Below are 18,846 nucleotides of genomic sequence, written 5' to 3' on the forward strand. Positions count from 1 at the left end.
TCAGTTGAGATCCTTATCAAAAGGAGGGAACTGCCTGAGAATACCAACAGTAAGATGATAAAATTTAAATTAGAGTTTTCACAGGAGCAGATTACTCTAGGGATGGAAAGGTTTCATAAATTGGTTCGCTTAAGATACCTTCTTTGTTTTTGTTTTTGCACACAAGTCAAAGGAAGCTATACAAAATTCCCAGGTATCCTCCCACCATTCAGATACTGATTAGAATTGGGCATAGAGTGTGGTTACACTAGGGGGGAAAACCTATATTTGAATCCAGCTTAGCATGGTTTAAATTGAATTTTTAAAGGTAACTACATGACACAATTGGAAGCTTGGATATTTCCCCCCCTGGGAAGTTTGTTTTTTGGTTCTCTCTCTCTCTCTCTGTGTGTGTGCATGTGTGTGTGCGCGCGCGAGGCTGCAATATATTTTGTTTTGTTTTCTATTTGTTATTTTGACATAGCAATATCCTAATTTGAAAGACTTTTTTAAAAAGGCAGCAAGCATTAGGTGGGGGAAGTGTTCTTTCAAAAACCTAGAAACTGTGGGGCTTTGTCAATCTGGTGAATTTCTCTTTTGTTCCCTCTTACCAGTGCTGGCTACTACTCTGGTGTGTATCTGTGTCTGTCTTTGTGTGTGTCGTGTCTGTATGTGTTTGTGCGTATATACTTGTGTGTCTCCTAGCACCCTCGGTCAGACGTTTTCAAGGCTGCTGTCGAAAGCATGCAAATGCGAGTAGATCAATAGGGACCACCTCGGTGGGAAGGTAACAGCGTTCCGTGTCTAAGTCGCACTGGCCATGTGACCACGGAAGATTGTCTTCGGACAAAACACTGGCTCTATGGCTTGGAAACGGGGATGAGCACCGCCCCCTAGAGTCGAACACGACTGGACAGAAATTGTCAAGGGGAACCTTTACCTTTACCTTTTTATATTGATATATCAGTTTGAAAGAAATGAAAGAACCTAAATATTAAAAATAACACCACAGCATCAGCATCAGCATCAGTGAATGGTCAACATGAGGGTGAGCAGCTGCATGACAAAACCTCAATTGCAACTATTTTAAAAGCCCATGTAGTCAAACAATGTACAACATAGCTTAAAATGGATTAAAAATTTTCCCAAGAGGACACACACACACACACACCAACTCAAATATCATGTGATTACCACATGACTTTAACTCAATTTCAAAACCCAATTTATTTTCTTAATGTAACTGTACCACTACTTAGCTTTGGCTTAGCTGTGTTATATTTTTAAAAATCATTTTAAAGATCAGTATTGAATATAAAAAGAGCATCCAGAATGGAAGCAGGTATTGAGGTGATTCCCAGTGTGGTGTGGTGGATAGAGTGATGGGCTAGGACTCTGGAGAACTGGATTCGAATCCCTACTTAGACATGGAAACTCACTGGGAACTGGAACTGGTAAAACCACTCTACTTAAATATCTGTGTTAGGGTTGTTATAAATCAGTTCCGACTTGACAGCATGTAACATGGGGCAGAGGAACTAGAGACCAAATTGCTAACATGCACTGGATTATGGAGAAAGCCAGAGAGTTCCAGAAAAATATCTACTTCTGCTTCATTGACTATGCAAAAGCCTTTGACTATGTGTACCACAGCAAACTATGGCAAGTCCTTAAAGAAATGGGAGTGCCTGGCCATCTTATGTATCTCCTGAGAAACCTATACGTGGGACAGGAAGAAACAGAACTGGATATGGAACAACTGTTTGGTTCAAAATTGGGAAAGGAGTTCGACAAGGTTGTATATTGTCCCCCAGCTTATTTAACTTATATGCAGAAAACATCATGCGAAAGGCAGCACTGGAGGAATCCCAAGCCAGAATTAAGATAGCCGGAAGAAATATCAACAACCTCAGATATGCAGATGATACCACTCTAATGGCAGAAAGTGAGGAGGAATTAAAGAACCTCTTAATGAGGGTGAAAGAGGAGAGCTCAAGATCAAAAAAACTAAGATCATGGCCACTGGTCCCATCACCTCCTGGCAAATAGAAGGGGAAGATATGGAGGCAGTGACAGATTTTACTTTCTTGGGCTCCATGATCACTGCAGATGGTGACAGCAGCCATGAAATTAAAAGATGCCTGCTCCTGGGGAGGAAAACGATGACAAACCTAGACAGCATCTTAAAAAGCAGAGACATCAACTTGCCGACAAAAGTCTGCATAGTCAAAGCTATGGTTTTTCCTGTAGTGATATATGGAAGCAAGAGCTGGACCATAAAGAAAGCTGACCACCGAAGAATTGATGCTTTTGAATTGTGGTGCTGGAGGAGACTCTTGAGAGTCCCCTGGACTGCAAGGGGAAAAAAACCTATCCATTCTAAAGGAAATCAACTCTGAGTGTTCACTGGAAGGACAGATCCTGAAGCTGGGGCTCCAATACTTTGGCCATCTCATGAGAAGAGAAAACTCCCTGGAAAAGACCCTGATGTTGGGAAAGGGAGAAGGCAGGAGGAGAAGGGGACGGCAAAGGATGAGATGGTTGGACAGTGTCATCGAAGCAACCAATATGAATTTGAACCAACTCCAGAAGGCAGTGGAAGACAGGAGGGCCTGGCGTGCTCTGGTCCATGGGGTCACGGAGTCGGACACGACCTAACGACTAAACAACAAGAACACATGCATTGAGAAAATTAGTTGAAGAAAGTACGTATAATCTTTATAACTGGGCCATTGGAAGAAGATAGATTAAAATAGCTAGAATCCTGTTACATATGCCTGCTGGCTTTAAGTCCAGCAACATAAATCTCAGTACAGTACTGAACTGCCTCTAACTTAAAACATCATCACATGTATTTCTTGTTGCATGCCAGTCACATAACTTGGTGCTATATGAATACCAGCTTCATAACTAGCAGCAATTTGCTAATGAAATTTATACCACAGGACTTACACTGGAATGAATATTCAGTTGGATTCTGGCTTATCGGTTTTAATTTCAGAAACGTGGAAGTAGCCGAATGTATAATTACTGCCCACTTGCAATCCAGTCCCTTTCCCAACAACTAAAATATAACCGCATAAACATTTATTTTAATTCACAGTCTCTTCAGTTTCGCTTGTACCTGTTGTACCTTAGTTACTTTTATAGATACTGAGGTGTCCTCACTAAATGATTGAGGAGGAACATCTTATGGATCAACTCTGGGCTCATGCTAGACTTTTTGTTCTGACATGGCTGTTAAGGTGACAACGAGGTGGATGGGAGCAGAGTTTGTGGTACCACAGGGTTTTTTTTTAAAGTAACCATGAGTAATTATTTTAGTGACACTTGAGAAATGGTTAAAAATGAAGCATTCTTTTTAAAAAAATCTAGTTATGACTATTACAAACAAGTTGGGAGCATTGGAACTATGTAATTATTTCTAAAACTAACAGGCCAGCTTCTAAAAATACTTAAGACAAATGTGTCAAATAGACAAGAATACCCATCTTATCTATAATACAAAATGCTCTACTTTGGCTATAAAGGAAAAGCTAAAACTGGAGACCTGTAGCTGCTAATTAGTTGAGAACTCTTGTCTCACTGTCCACCCACACAGTACAAAATACCTCTATTTGACACATGATATATATAAGCCTTTGTGGAAAGCAGCTAATGACCTTTAGAGACTAAGCATGTTGCCGAAATGGTAAGCAGAAGAAATGACAAAATGTTATATACAATCTCAAGAGAAAGCAAAGTATATAATAAAACTCCGGCATACAGCAAAAACAAAACAAAACAAAAAACCCAGAATATTTCATTATGTAGGAGAAAAAAGCTCATGATTTTCAAAAAGAAAAAAAAAGAAAAAGAAAAAAAAAGCTGGTTATACATGAAATATGATCTAGGTTTTCCTTTCCACCAGAGTTGTGGCCCATCATGTTCCTGATCCTTTCATCTGTAAACAGGGACAGAAGTTAAGTTGACCACAGGACCAATACAAAGCTACCTTCCAGGAGAACCATGTAAATCTGTGGAGTCAGGCAGGAGTAAAGCAGGAGTCAGGCACATAAGCATTACTTGGCCTACAAAGCAAATACCTGTCAGTGATTCAAGCAAATGACCACAAGCTCTTTGATGCTATTAGCCCTGCAAGAATCTTGCTGCAGAGCATTTGGTCTCGTCCCCTGCATTTGGCAAAACAGATCACTACAACATGGACAGCAGGTTGTTGGTTGGTTAGATGAACTTGTATCTCAGTATCATTTTCCAGTGAGCAAGAGTCACTGGATAGGTTTTGCTAACCTTGATCTTTTTCCGGATCAAACTGCTGAGTGATGCTGGGAATTTTTGTGTACCCCTTGTTGTCTGTCAGTTGGGACCATGTGCTTGATTCATTTTTCAATGCTGATCTGAACTGGGGGAAATGAGGAGAAGTAATATTGGGATGATCCTCCCTCGTGGGTGGGGTTTGGAGATACTTAGCATATATATAGCCTTTCTTTAATGTGGAGCTGCTTCATATATATTGTTTTTTCACTCCTCACAATAATGAAAAACCCTGTGTGGTAAGTCAGCATTACTATCTTTGCAAATTCAGTTGTGGAAGATGCCACTGAGAAAACTGTGGCTTGCCTACAGCCATCTAGGAATTTCACAGTTGCGGTGGAACTTGAGCCAAAGACTTTTTAGCTCAGCATAACTATGTTTGCTGTGGAAAAAAAACCCCAGTGAGTTCAGTGGGATATACTTGTTAATTATTGTGCATGAAAAATAGGTCCTGAGCCACTAGACAGTGTCATTATTTGATGGAACAAGTCCAGTGTTACAGCTCTATGTCTCCCCCACAAACAATCATTTATTCAAGAAATCCCAAGTAGTACAATCCTGAAAGACTTTTCTGGCAAAGACAGCACATGTGAATGCCTCTTAGCTATGTGCTTCAGATGCAAGTGACTATCAATCAAGAATGAATTTCAAGTCCATTTAACCCCTGCCACGACCCTGTCACAGGATTTTCATGTTCAATACCCTGATACGCACCTAAAATACATTACCCTATGTAATATATTTCTGTTGAACATCAAACTTTCTTTTCATAGACATTTCTCCACTGCATTGTACCTAACGGAACTGGAGTAGAATATATAATCTTTGTTGACAGGTTTGGGCTAAACCTGATAGAATTGTTAAATCCAGTTTGTAACATGACAATAAGTATTGTCAGGATCAGTACTGTAAAGTGAAGCAAAGCTTGAATATACACAGCTGAGGTGATTGTTACAGCTGTGAATGTAATCACAGGATTGGACAATACTGGGATAAAACTAGCAGACCAAGCATACACAATCTGTGGGTTGTTGTGGGTGATGCTGGTTGGTGTGTTCGTGGAGAAGAGTTGTCGTGTTCCTGTGCTTTAGAATCCTGGAGGAAGCCGTGCCTACGTGCTTGGTATTGAAGAGGAACTCTGGCTAGTTGGATGGAACGTATGGTATACGACTACTGAAATTATTTACTGGACATTGACTCTGATATATGCACTAAACTCTGTGGAAACTGTTGTGCATTACTTTGGAACTGAGAACAAAGACTTAGCTGTAAATATACCTATATATTCTATAAATAATACAACATCTTCTATCAACACTGCTCTGGTGCTTGGCGTCTTCATCATCTCAGGGAAGATCTTTTGGTTATCGCCCCCTGGTGTATACCTGTACTACCGCTACTCTGTCATTTGTGTTCCTCATCACTTTTCGTGTTAGGAACATACATGTTAAGGGTGGAACAAAGTATGGCAGTGGGCAACGTTGCCTCTAATTTGCATTGCTGTGGTGTGGGAACCTCGCCCACCTGTGTGTGTGTGGGGGTGGGGTTTCATTTGAAACCTGGAAGTAAACAGGCATTGACCTCTGGCTGCCACTGTGCAGTGCCGATGGAGCTCTGTGCACTTGCGTGTGTGTGCACCTTAGAGGGAATGTTGTCAGTGGGAAATCTATAGTTAGTCTCCTAGGCTTTGTTTCTTTTAAAATACCAGCCATGTAGCAGAGGTGAGGGACATCTGCTCAGGACTGTGCAAGCAGGGTTAACACAATCTCCTGCTTAGTCCTATGGGGCCAGCCACAAGTAGGGAAGCATCTGTTATGAAAACAGGACAACATCATCCAACTTCACAGTCCCCAAATGGCCCTTCTCATTCCTGTGACTGCTCCTGAATGGTTCTTAAGCAACCACCACCAGTGGCAAATCCAATCATGGGTCTCCCACTTAGGACCATTATGATGCCTTAGGTAGCGCAGCAAATAGTGCCTTCTGCTCACTCACAGATCAAGGTGCATAGTCCCCAAAAGCCTGCCAGACTATTCTGACATATGAAGCAGATCAGAAAGTTTTATTTCCACTGCCAAAGACACCTCTTTGAATAGGGCTTTCAGGAATTAAATCTGGGACCTCATGCCCAATGAACATACACTGTACCACTATGCGCTTGGCCTTTCCCTATTTGAAGCTCAGAGACGTTTATTCCTAATAAACACAACCACTGGCTTTTATCTTACTAGTAATTTGTTTGCAAGGTTTATTACTGGTTTTTCAAAATGACAATGGTCTGATTTTACAAATCACTATTTGCCAGAAAAATAAACAAATGAAACATGCTGGACTTGTTTATATTAATGAAAATATTAATTAATTAATGTGATCAAACTGTTGTTCTTGAATGAAGTACAAGGATGTTGTGCAGGATATAATTCATGACCAGTCATTATTGTTTATAGGGTGTTGCAATCTAGAAATAGAGAAACCATCTGTAATTAACTTAGATTTTTGGCAGATGAAGTCAGACTTGTGAAAAACATATGTCCACACAACTGTGCATTTCTAAGTAGGTATGAATGTATATGCAATGTCCAGAACAAGCAACTTGATCTGCGTTATCATATAACTTTTCAAAAAATAGGCACATTGTGGCCAGACTGTATGTTACAAATAATGCAAGCTTTATAATCTAATACCAAATCCCGTCACAGATATACATTTTTTTTCATAAGAGTCAGGAATCCTGTGGATGTTATCTTCTTTTCTCCCGAGCAATGAATCCAAAACCATTATTAAGGGTGAAGCCACCACAGAGTACAGCATGTGACTGGTGATCCATATCTGTTTGCTCATAAAAATTCATAAGCTAGAATTCGTAAAATTTCTGGTTTTTGAAAAAAACATCTTCTATCTGCTTTCTTGCAGAGATTACTACAGTATATGCTAGGTTTTCATCCTTTCCTATAAGAGTGCAAGGTTTGGGAAGTTAATAAAACCCTAATAAACTAAAGTAAAAGCAGAAGGAAAGTCTCCCCCCCCCTTTTCAATGAGGAAGTTTAGTTCTGTGCTGTCTGCTGTCAAGCTGAATTCATGATGTATAATTTCACTTCTGGAGATGAACAGAATAGTCCCCAGACACGCCAGAAGGAACAACTGATTGTTTAATAGTGGTACATTCCGTAATAAGCTAATAATCATTTTGTGGTCTCAAGGCGGCAGAATAACTTATAATACCGTGGCACATTTTTAAAAAATATCATAAGCCTGAGCATGGTTATAGGAATAATTTTTGTGAAATTGATGTGGACATAGTATAGTTTTCTTTGTAAAGTAAAAAGCAGGATAACCTATGGTGGACTTAGTTGACACCTCTTTCTGTCTCCTGCAAAATTTGGGGTGTATGTTTTGAGTGTGTGATTAAGGTGAATACAGATTACCAATTTGTGCTTGCCATCCCTTTCCAAGCAAAATACTTCGATAGTTCATGTTGTATCCTTGGCTTTTCTCCAATGAAATGAATGTACAAGGGACTGGGAAGGAAAATTAAGAAGAACAATAAGCAACTTGTCTTCAGATTTGTTTACCAAAAAGTGATATCTTTGCCACGAAGACGGTTTATATATTGATTTATATATTGGCAGTCAGAGTAGCCCAATTTGAATCAATAGAACTTTTGGAGAAGTTGACTTACCAAATCCTCATTGATTCAAATGGGACTACTCTACCTGTGACTTACTATGCTAAGCAACAGGATTTTGGCCATTGTTTTATTGCCTTCTGCATTCATATAAAATGTTCATATTATTTGCACTGATATAATTATATTCATATTGGGATAAATCTAGACTAAGTTAGTTGACCATAGTTCCCATGGAAATCAAAAGTCCTTAATTTGATTTAATTTAAATCTTATTGACATCAGTAATAACATAATTCGACTAATTTAATTTGAATCCAGTCCATTGCCATTAGACAGTTTGATCCGAAGGTAGTCAGACTAACAAGAGTGCCAAAGGAACTTAAGTCTGTAATGATGTAACTTCAGTCCCATTGATTTCAGTAGATCTACTCAAAGAACCACTATGACTGATTGAACTCAGTATTAATGTAGCATATCATTATCATACTATTAACATTGCAGTTTAGATTTTGCTTTGGAGAACCCTTTGGGAGATGAGCGGATGTATTGGCATGGGGGAAGTAAATATGAAAGCTGGAACTGATGTATGAATTGTACTGCACAACTTTCTAAAATGTTGGCTGGGACGAGCACTGCTTGATTTCCATGCTTTATGTAGTCTTGGGCCAGTCCTGTAGAGGATGAACTATTAGAACTCTTTATTCAAAGGCACAACACACTATGGAGAGCAAAGAATCAGAACTGTTAACAACATTTTGCAGTGTGATCATGAAAAATTGGGAAGATAGAGAAAACGACTGCTAAATTTCAGTGCTGATAAGGCATTGAACATCTTCTTACAGAACAAAGGTGCTGTTGCTGGGGCAGAATGAGAAAATGTGGGGCAAAGTGTTCATCCTTTTTTTAAAGAAAATATTATTTCATCTCACCATCACACCAGCTTGGAGCTTTGAATAGTCTCCAGTGGACCCTCGACTTACAGACGGCTCGACTTACAGACTTTTCGAGTTACAGACTTCTCTGGCTGCAAAATTTAGATTCGACTTGCAGCCAGAGAATCGACTTACAGACCCGAAAAAAACCAAAATGGAATAAAAATAGAATAAAAACCACTGGTTATGGGATTAATCGGTTTTCAGTGCATTGTAGGTCAATGGAGATTCGACTTACAGACTTTTCGACTTGCAGCCACCATTCCAATACGGATTAATTCCTTAAGTAGAGGATCCACTGTATCTATGAAGCACATGCTCTCAACAGCCTTTCTTTTCTAGAAAATGAGTTGCAGCAAACTAGGCTTAGGGGGGTGTTTGTAAATTTTCTTTATAGATCAAAGCAACTGTGCTCAAACCCATATATTGATTTTTTTTTAAAAAAATACAAATCCAGTTAATTTTAGTTTCTCAATGTTGATTGTTCATATACAATTTTCTCACGCACTTCTAAAAGATGAAATGTTCAGCCTAGTTCACATCCTTTAAAGTAACAATGTTAAATGCCTGAGAAATTTTCCAAAACTAATTTCCCTGATGGTACAACTGAGTCTGGCTTAAAATCTTAGCCTGATTATTATCCATTATCAGATAACTTTGCTATTTTTAAAATCTTGTCTTAAGTCACTGTTTGAAAATCTTGCCTCTGATGAGGCTACTAACAGGAATTTTTCTCGTTTCGGAATACACAACTCTTTCTTTTTCTGAAAAAATACTTGCCTATATCCACTTTGTTTTAGAGAGTGGCTTGGAACTTTGACCTCAGGCAGCAGGAGCAGCTCATGCGAAAAAAGCTTTAGGGTAGGTGCATGGTTGTTTGAACAAGGCAGCGTGAAAGACAGTTGAGCAAGGGAAACAAAGTTAAAAAAGATGAAAGCTGGCTGTAGACGCAGAAAAAGCCAACCAACACATCTCATCAAAAGCAACAGTAACTGCAGAAACTCAAAAGGAAAATGAAACTACAAAGGAATTTGGTACTAAATACAGCAGACTAGATGGGAAAAAAAATGGAAGCAAATACTGTATGCAGCATGTAGGACTGAAGATCTGCATTATATGAGTCAGATGTAGATCAGGGATGGTCAACTTCCAAAACCCCAGGGAACGTTTTCACCTTTTTTAGACCTTGAAGGACTGTCTTCACCTTTTGAAACCCCACCTTTTGAAACAGCCTGGAAAAAAAATGGGACAAAAAAAAAAAAAAGCAAATTGTGCTTCCCAGAAGCTTTGGATTGTTCACCCAGTTTTTTTTTACCAGTCCCAAACTGTTTAAGGCCTTAAAAGGCCAGTTTTTTTTTAAAAGGTCATAGAAACCTAAAACTGCTTCTGGGGTAGAAATGAAAATTGGGAAAAGGTTTTGGGGGATTCAGGGATTTAGACTGTGAGGAGACTTGAGGAGCTATGCAGAACCATGGGGAACCACTCTTTCCTCCCCCTATCCCCCCATTGTAGACCTTCACAGTATTCAGATGCTTAAAAGCGAGGTATTATTGATGTTACAGAGGCATGGATGAGCCTGTCGTGACAGTCTGTGCCCTTGATCAATATTCATTGGTTGTTTCAGGGCACAGATCTTATGTGTACACAAACTTTTCTATATACAGGCATTGTCCTAGAGATAACGTGTTCAGAGCCTGTGTACATACACCTTGTACACTTGAGCTCTTTGTAATTTTTGGAATGGCAAATCCAAGATTCATTTAACATGCAATCTGGCAGGCACTCAGAAATCCTCCTCCTCTGCTCACTGATTGCGCAATAATTATACAATCGTAGACTATAGTTGGAAAGGACCCCAAAGTCATTGGGCTTCTCATGAAAAAGGAAATTCGGAGCTAGAATGTCTCTGACAGATAGCCCTCCAGTTTGTGTTTGAGACCTCCAGGGAAGGACCATCTGCCATATTCCAAGTTAGTCCTTTTCTTAGTCAGCTGTTACTGGTGGGAAATCCTGACCAATATTTAATTGAAATCTGGAGTGTTTAGCTGGAATCTTGATGCCAGAATGGCTGAACTCAGCTGGTATTTAGCAAATTTTGGGCATTAGGAGTTGAGGTTGCACTTGGAGAAAGCATACAAAGCCTGGGAAAATGAAAAGAAACTCTTAGCTTTGGTGAGCATGAGCCCAGGGAGTAGAGTTGGAGGATGAATGGTTAATGATGATGAAAGAACAGGTAGTAGCGGGGACTTCAGAGCCAGAAATTCAGAAAGAAGGGGATGCCACATTACAGCAAGAAAAAAGGGGGAAAGTACAAATAAAAAATGTGAATAGAAAAAGAACGGAAAAGCTCCTCCTTGGGACCAAAATCTGAGGAATGCAACTTGTGCTGTTGCTCTGCAGAGGTAGCACAGAACTGGGTTCACTATGTGGGTCAGAAGTGGTACAAGACTATGCAGAATAGTTTGCCCCTCAGATATCAGCACCAAAAGTAGCTGATGTCAAGGAGCTCTGTTAACGTGGTGAGTACAACCTAAGAAGTCATTGTTAAGCACCCATAAACTAAATATGAAACTTTTTACCAACTAACAAGGAAGACACTAATCACAGGGGTATGAAACCATTTTTGTGTATTGGTAAGCGTACCTCTTCTTCAATTGTTAGGACAGAAGCCTAATGTTGCTTTGATTAACTGCTGAAACTTCTGCTTTAGAAAGAAATGTAAAATCCAGCTGTGGTAGAATCTCAAAAATTAAAAAAAAGTAAATCAGGCATTGGAGTATATTGTTGCAATAGAATATAATAAATTCTAATCCGCTCAGAATGGCAACACTGGTTGCTCTTGCTTCACTTAATAATCTCAACCAAGTAGACATTTTCCCCACCACGTTACTGTTCCCCGTGCTCCTACTTCTAAGGCCATTTAACATGGGGCTCTTGTTCATTGTTTTACAGTGATGCCTCACAAGGCGAAATTAATTTGTTCCGCAAGTCATGTCGTATTGTGAAAATTTCGTCTTGCGAAGCACGGTACTAACGGTTGTGCGATTTAAAAAAAAAAAAAAACAGAAAAAGAGGGAAAATTTGTCTAGCAAAGCACGGCCATAGAAAAATTCATCTTGCGAGTCACCCCCCAAAAAATCACAAAACGCTTTCGTCTTGTTGCGTGAGTCATTCGTCTTGCAAGGCATCACTGTATTTTGTTTCAGGTTTTCCATTTACTACTTGATGGTAAAGATGTCATAAACACAAAATCCATACTAACAAGCTATTCTTTGCCCCACCCTTGCTTTTCAGTCTTTCTCATGCTGATGAGTTCAACTCTGCTTGTCAAGACTCCTGGCCTTCCTTACTATTACTCAGTCTTGTTTATCTAGTTTTGAAAGGGGACCAATAGTTCAATTTTGGATGGTTCTGTAAAAATGTATGGTGCAAAAAGCTGTGAGGCTAAATGCCACCACCAGCAGGAAAAGCACATTTAGCTTTTAAAGCCTTACTAGGAGCAGGCTGCTTGGTGGCAATGCATGCAGCCCACTCCCCTAGGAGCCTCCACGAAGAAGCTTCTGAAGGGCCAGATGAGAGAAACAGAGAGCATTATGGTGCATTATCAGTTTTCTTATTTTGTACCCTGTGAGAGCCCACTTAGTTAGTTTTTTCTCACCTTGTTCTTGCAGAAGGAGAAGGTAACATATGGTACCAGATCTCTTTAAGCCTGCTCATAATTACACCTCCTTTTTTGGAAACCAGACAAAATATTATACATTCTGGCTTTCACATGCTAGACGCGGTAATGCCCACTTTTCAGTTTCAACTTTTAGTAAGGAGACGTATAACACTGCATCTCTATGAGAACTTTACAGGGTGTTGTTGTTTTGTGTAATTAAAATGTGTGTCTTCATGCTGGAAATAACAAGTACCGTAATGTTTGGATTACATTGCTGAACAGCTTGATTGTAGCCATGCAGATGGCAGCCCAAACTTGAGTAAATATGCCTGTTTTTTGTTGGACCCACATTTTTTCAACCTGAGTATCTGGACTGGGGCATATTTCTTTTTCTGCACTCTCATTGTATGAGGCTTCTCCTTCTCTGTCACCTCTCTGAAAACCATTACTCTATCAAGTCATTCAACACTGTCTGAGTGAAAATATTTTTTTTACGTCTAGGGAAAACTGGTAAATCATGACATGGCATGAGGATGATAGAGGAGGTAGAATGAGGTGGACCACCTTGCACTGCACATAGTGATTCACATTTTAGATTGTATTTAACATTTTCGAAAAAATCCATCTTTTTGAGTAGAAAATTAACCCACCTGCAACTTCTTGTGCTAAAATCTTTTTACTCAACATGTTAACTTTTATTTGCAGACACACATATGAACACATGGGAGATTAAAATGCAACTTCTTACTTGTGACCTAAAATATTACAATCCATTCACTACCTCATCCTCCTGGGAAAGAGTGAGACATGTCCAAAAGCAATCTGAGTAAAAATCCAGTAGCCCAGTACTTAGCAACTATCCTGAGGGCATGTCCAGACTGGCCCTTTTGGGGCAGGCTAGTACATCCTAAATAGGTTAGATGGAGGTTGTGGGGAAAGATCGATTATGCCATTTAGTGCAATCCTTGTGTCCAAATGGCATACCAACTTCAAGCAACCCTATTTTTGGTACCTTGAAGTGGCAAGTTTGTGTAAAGCTGGAGTTTGGGAGAAAGGGAAGGAGTGGGTGGGTTCAAGTATGGTTGGAAAGGGCAGGAAACAAAGGCAGAGAAAGAGGCAAGCTCTGCATAACGTTGCAAGGGGAGAAAACACAACCAAACAGCTGTCGGCTCTTTCAGCTCCCCTTTGGCTACACTGTGTTTTGAGAGGGGGAGGCAGAGAGAAAGGAACAGGACAGAGAGGAAGGGTGTGCAATCTCCCACTGCCCCCGACCTCACCAGTGGAGTTGAGAGAAAGGAATCCCCCCCTTTGCACCTTGTACTGCGCGCACACACGCACAACTGGTAACTGGTAACAGCTGGGGAGTCCGCAGGTAAGTGTGGGTCCTCCTTTATAAGTTACCAGCATTTGAGAGTTCCTGATGTTGGAAGCATATTTTCAAAATGGCAGTGTTCAGCAACTGTGTGGATGAACAGGTGCAGATTGTGTGAGAATTCTTAAGATATTGTCATGTCAACAAACATATGCTGAATAAAGCATCGTTGCAGTCGTCATGTCTAGACATCGAGTTTCTGTTGATTATTTTTCACCTTGTCAACTTCCAACTTTGAATTGTTACACACAGGCTACATTTGCAGCAAAGCTGTTGGATTCTTAACATTTGAAGTGCCTAACAGTTACTAAAACTTCAGGAGAAAAATATGAGTTATGATTCTCTGTGTTTACTACATGATTCTTCACAAAAAAGCAGCTGACACATATGCAATCAAACAGGTTTGAGGCACCCTCTGGAATAAGGATGTAATGAATATTTGCATTTTCAATGAATTAAATTCATCCTCAATGGATTGAATTCATCCTCAATGAATTAAAAAAATGTCAACTACTGGTTTGTTTTGTTTTGTTTTTGTTTCCTGCATGGGAACAAAACGACTGGGACTTATAAAATCATAACCAGCATTACAACTAGCCATTGTGTTTTGCACAAAAAACTATTGCATTTTGTGCTAAAGAGACACCTTATTGCTTGCATTAAAACTGCCTAATATATATTATTTGTGTAAAATACAAGGGGTTTTGTGCAAAAAGGATAATGTTTATGAATCTTTCGAAAGACATTCTAAAATGCAATGAAATAAAATAAAAATCCCAAAAGAATTTAGTAATTTTGACAAATGATGGGAAAACAGTTTGAATTGTTTCTTTCCTATTTGTGAGAATAAAATAAATGAAGATTTGTACTTGAGAGGATAACTCTAGTCTAGTCCCATGAGTCCAGGTAGTAAAATATGCAGTTTGAGCAAGCCCTAGTAGTGTGCCAGCAGGACCGTTTGGCCTGGGCCTCACCTCAGCCAAGAGTAACTGACTGTCATGCACTCTACAAATAAAAAACCCCACGACATTCTTCACATTAAAATATTTTTGCCCCTTCATCCCAAACAGTGAGGGGGGGGGCTCATAATATTAAATGGCCCAGGTCTCACCTGAGCTCTCAGGGAGCCAGTGTGTGAGCTGCTGAAGGAAATAGAAGCTGCTGTCTTCCTTGTTCCAGGAGGCATAAGAATTGAGAAAAGATCAAGGTCTAGGGAAGAACTTAATAATCTTCACCAGTTTCTTCATAAAGTAGATGGAAAGAAGCTGACTTTTTTTAAAAAAAATGCAGGCATGGAAGAAAGTGACTTTCCTAAAAACTAGATGTTGAATACGTGTTTGTAAGAGCTCAGGAAAATTCCTCTTTTTGGATTACAACCTCCAGAATCACCTAACTATTGGCCATACCAACCTCGGATTCCCAGTTGTTCTTGGACTGCAACTCCCAGAAATTCTGGCCAGCACAGCTGGTGGTGAAAGCCTGTGGGATTTTTAGTCCAGGAACATCTGGGAACCCAAGGTTGGGAAACGATTAATATAGGGCTTCTAGGAGTTGGAAAGCAATCCTTCTGAGCTCTCCTCTGTAGCCAGTCATGCCTGTAGTGCTGAATTAGTATGATCATCTATTTCAGATTACTGTAACCAATTGTTAATTGATCAAAATCGGACTACTATGGAACTGGTAGCAAAAGTTTGGGATAGCATGCCATAACAGCCAGAATAGACAGCCAAACCTTTGACCCTGATTTTATATTGCTATATTTGTTGCGGTTCGAAAGCATGCAAATGCGAGTAGATTAATAGGGACCACCCTCAGTGGGAAGGTAATAGCGTCTAAGTTGCACTGGCCATGTGACCACAGAAGATTGTCTTCAGACAAAACGCTGGCTCTATGGCTTGGAAATGGGGATGAGCACCGCCCCCTAGAGTCGAACACAACTGGACAAAAATTGTCAAGGGAAACCTTTACCTTTACCTATTTGTTGTTTCAGATATTTTACTTCTTTTTTGCCCAGTGTGACTTTTTGCAGTTTATGCCAGTTCTTGAAGTTTTGCATTCAGTTTTGTTTTATGTTTGGCTTGATGCTGTAACAATAATGTATGTATGCATTTCCAATGTATTTATCTGTTTTTACAGTACAGTATTTGTTTTACCTATCCCACATATGTCTTTCAATACACAGTCTCAATATGGCTTATAAAATGGTTTAAAATAGATATGATTAAAACACAGTAAGCTGTAATGTTAAAAATCAAACGTATTAAAGCAACCACTGACTGAAAGTATTTTAAAGCAATTTAAGAGCACTTGATTAAAAATAAGTAAATATAAAAAGGACAGCATTCCCCAGTAACAACCTCCTGGGGAAAAAAAGTCCTTTTCAATCCTTCTAGCAACAAAAAAACATAGAAGCCTCAAGCCAAGAGAGAAAAAGCATTTGCTTTGCAAGCATAATGCCCTGGATGGATTTGATTGAGTCTTTACATCATTCAAGCAAGAAAGAAAAGCAAACTTCAAATTAACCAGTTTTATAACTGGAGCAAATCCCAAGGTATTTGATGGTGTAGTTGAGCTCTTAGACAGCTACAGGCTGAAGTATTTCAGTCCATGATGAAACTGCTTCCACCCAGCCACCCACCCCCGCTTCTAATAGAGCAAACAAACTCAGAAATCTTTGGATTTGAAATGGCATCATAAAATGTTGATTTGCCCAGGAGATGATGAAAATGGGACTTGTTCTCAGTCCCATGGAAAAGATAATCATTTCCATGTTCCAACTTCAGTCTACACACCCTCAAGCCATGTCATTGATCAACGCTATGAGGTGGTGCTCTGCTTTTGTGACAAAGAAGAAATATTACTGGCTTTTAACATGACATCCCAGGAATGTGTTTGCTCCACCAGAAAACTAATTTGACAGTTCATTACTTGTTGCTAATATATTCATTGCATTCTCTCTTTGTCTGGCCTCTCATGTTCCCACCTTTCCTCCTCACCATGAAGTTCTCATAAGAACTCTGTGAGGGGTTCAAGCTCAGAGGGAGTGATTAACGCAAGGTTCCCTCATGAGTTTCATGGATCAGTGGAGAGTCAGACCTTAATCTGCCAAATCTCAATCTAATATTCTTTGTTTTCAGATAGATTTGCCTCAATCTGCTTTTTTTTTGTCAGAGAACACAATTTTGTTTCCATGTCTGATGTCTCAGGCATGTAACTCAAGGATTTCCATGCCTGGTGGGACTTCATTGTGGGAAGAAGGAACATTCATTTCCTTTAATATGTGATCTGACCCTTAGACACACACATATTCATGATGTTCATCATTAGAACATTAAGTATGAACAGCAGGGGAAATATGTCACTGCTGTACACCTATTATCTGTTCCTTAGTTGCTGAAACCCCTAAGAGTGGAGATTTTTACTTCTCACACACGCACACGCACACGCACACGCGCGCGCGCACACACACACACACACACACACACACACACACACACACACACACACTCTTAAAAGTTTCCTTTGATTGGCAATAGAAAAAACTCATTAATAAGATATGAATTATTTACATACACAGTATGTTATATATTGAAGGCATTAAATATGCAATGTGGTATCATGCATACAATAAGAGAAGTTGATTTGTTTTTTCATATTCCACCTTTCTCCAGTGAACTTGATGCTGCATTGCTTTCCTCTTATCTAATTTATTTCACAACACCTCTATGAGGGAGATCAGGCTAAGAGAGTATAAATAACCCAAATGAGTTTCATGGTAGAAAGGGGATTTGGACCCAGGTCTCCCAAATCTTAGGGCAACACTCTGTCAGTTTTACAACACTGGTTATATATAATATGAATATAAATTAGCCCTCTCTCACATAGAAAGCAAGATATTTTATAGACCCATATGTGCCAAAGTTAGGCTCCATGATATCTTTGTTTCTTGTTGTCAATATTAACTTAATAAGCTCCAGTTTGGGAACCACTGTTTTAGATAATATATTATGTCCACAAGAAATCTCATGACTGGTTCCCAAATTTGATGGAATTTCATGAAAATTAAATCTTATCGTTAATCTCGGAATGTCCTTCGAAAATGATTCAGTTTTTTTCTTGTTAAAGTGCTAGGCTTTGGTTTGAGAAGCTGCTTCTGTACAGAACTGGGCATTTAGAAGAGTAAAAAGACCTTTAAGCACTTAAATTTTAAGACATTAAATATGTAATCAAAAACTGCTTCCATATTTCTCAGACATAACATTTCCAAAGGCTTTAAAATGTTAATCACTTGTGTACAAAACCCAACACTTGATTTTGCACTATGGAAAAACAAATTATGGAAATATGGTTTTAGCAAGATAACAGTGACCTTTGTGGGATTAGAGGAAAATAATCAGATCAACAGAGCTAAAGCTTTTAATTTTATGGCCAGGATTGTTATTCCATTTCTGTCAAAAGGCCTGTGTTGAAACCTTAATTGCACATGAAGTAAGTTTCATACTTTTTGCCTTTCCAGTTATGTCCACTTCAGATGGGTCAAAATTAATCACTTATGATTTGTTTTACTATATTTTTTGTATGGACCACAGAAAATTTGTATGGAAAACAGACGTGATGCAGCATATAAATTTATCATTTTTCATTAAGAATATGTGTATGCAGAATAAAGGAGAAAAGCCAGCATTGCTGTGCATTCTGCTCCTGTACATGAAAGACAAATCATTCTTTCCTCGTTAATAGTGTGTGAACGTTTCGGAAACCAGCCGTACGTTTTCTTGTGGACATAACATTATATATTGGTTCCCAAACTGGAGTTTTTCAAACTTTTATTCCTGAACTTCTTACTTCCATGGCTAATGGTTGAGGATTCTGTAGGCTGCAGGCCAATAGCATGGGGGTGGGGTGGGGCAGTTTTCTAAAGATGGAGTGGGGAATATAGGTTTGTGCGATACATACAGCA

General features: G+C 39.3%; 2 protein-coding genes across 7 annotated transcripts in view; one reads left to right on the top strand and one right to left on the bottom strand.

Annotated features, from left to right (window-relative positions):
- Nucleotides 1–18,846, top strand: part of CTNNA3 (catenin alpha 3) — a 1,002,073-nt gene that overhangs the window by 276,121 nt on the left and 707,106 nt on the right. The window lies entirely within an intron of this gene.
- LRRTM3 (leucine rich repeat transmembrane neuronal 3) overlaps nucleotides 1–18,846 on the bottom strand; it is a 160,310-nt gene that overhangs the window by 4,310 nt on the left and 137,154 nt on the right. The gene's annotated exons all lie outside the window — the stretch shown is intronic.

This window comes from Pogona vitticeps, chromosome 3 (assembly GCF_051106095.1).
Source record: "Pogona vitticeps strain Pit_001003342236 chromosome 3, PviZW2.1, whole genome shotgun sequence".
Taxonomy (NCBI): domain Eukaryota; kingdom Metazoa; phylum Chordata; class Lepidosauria; order Squamata; family Agamidae; genus Pogona; species Pogona vitticeps.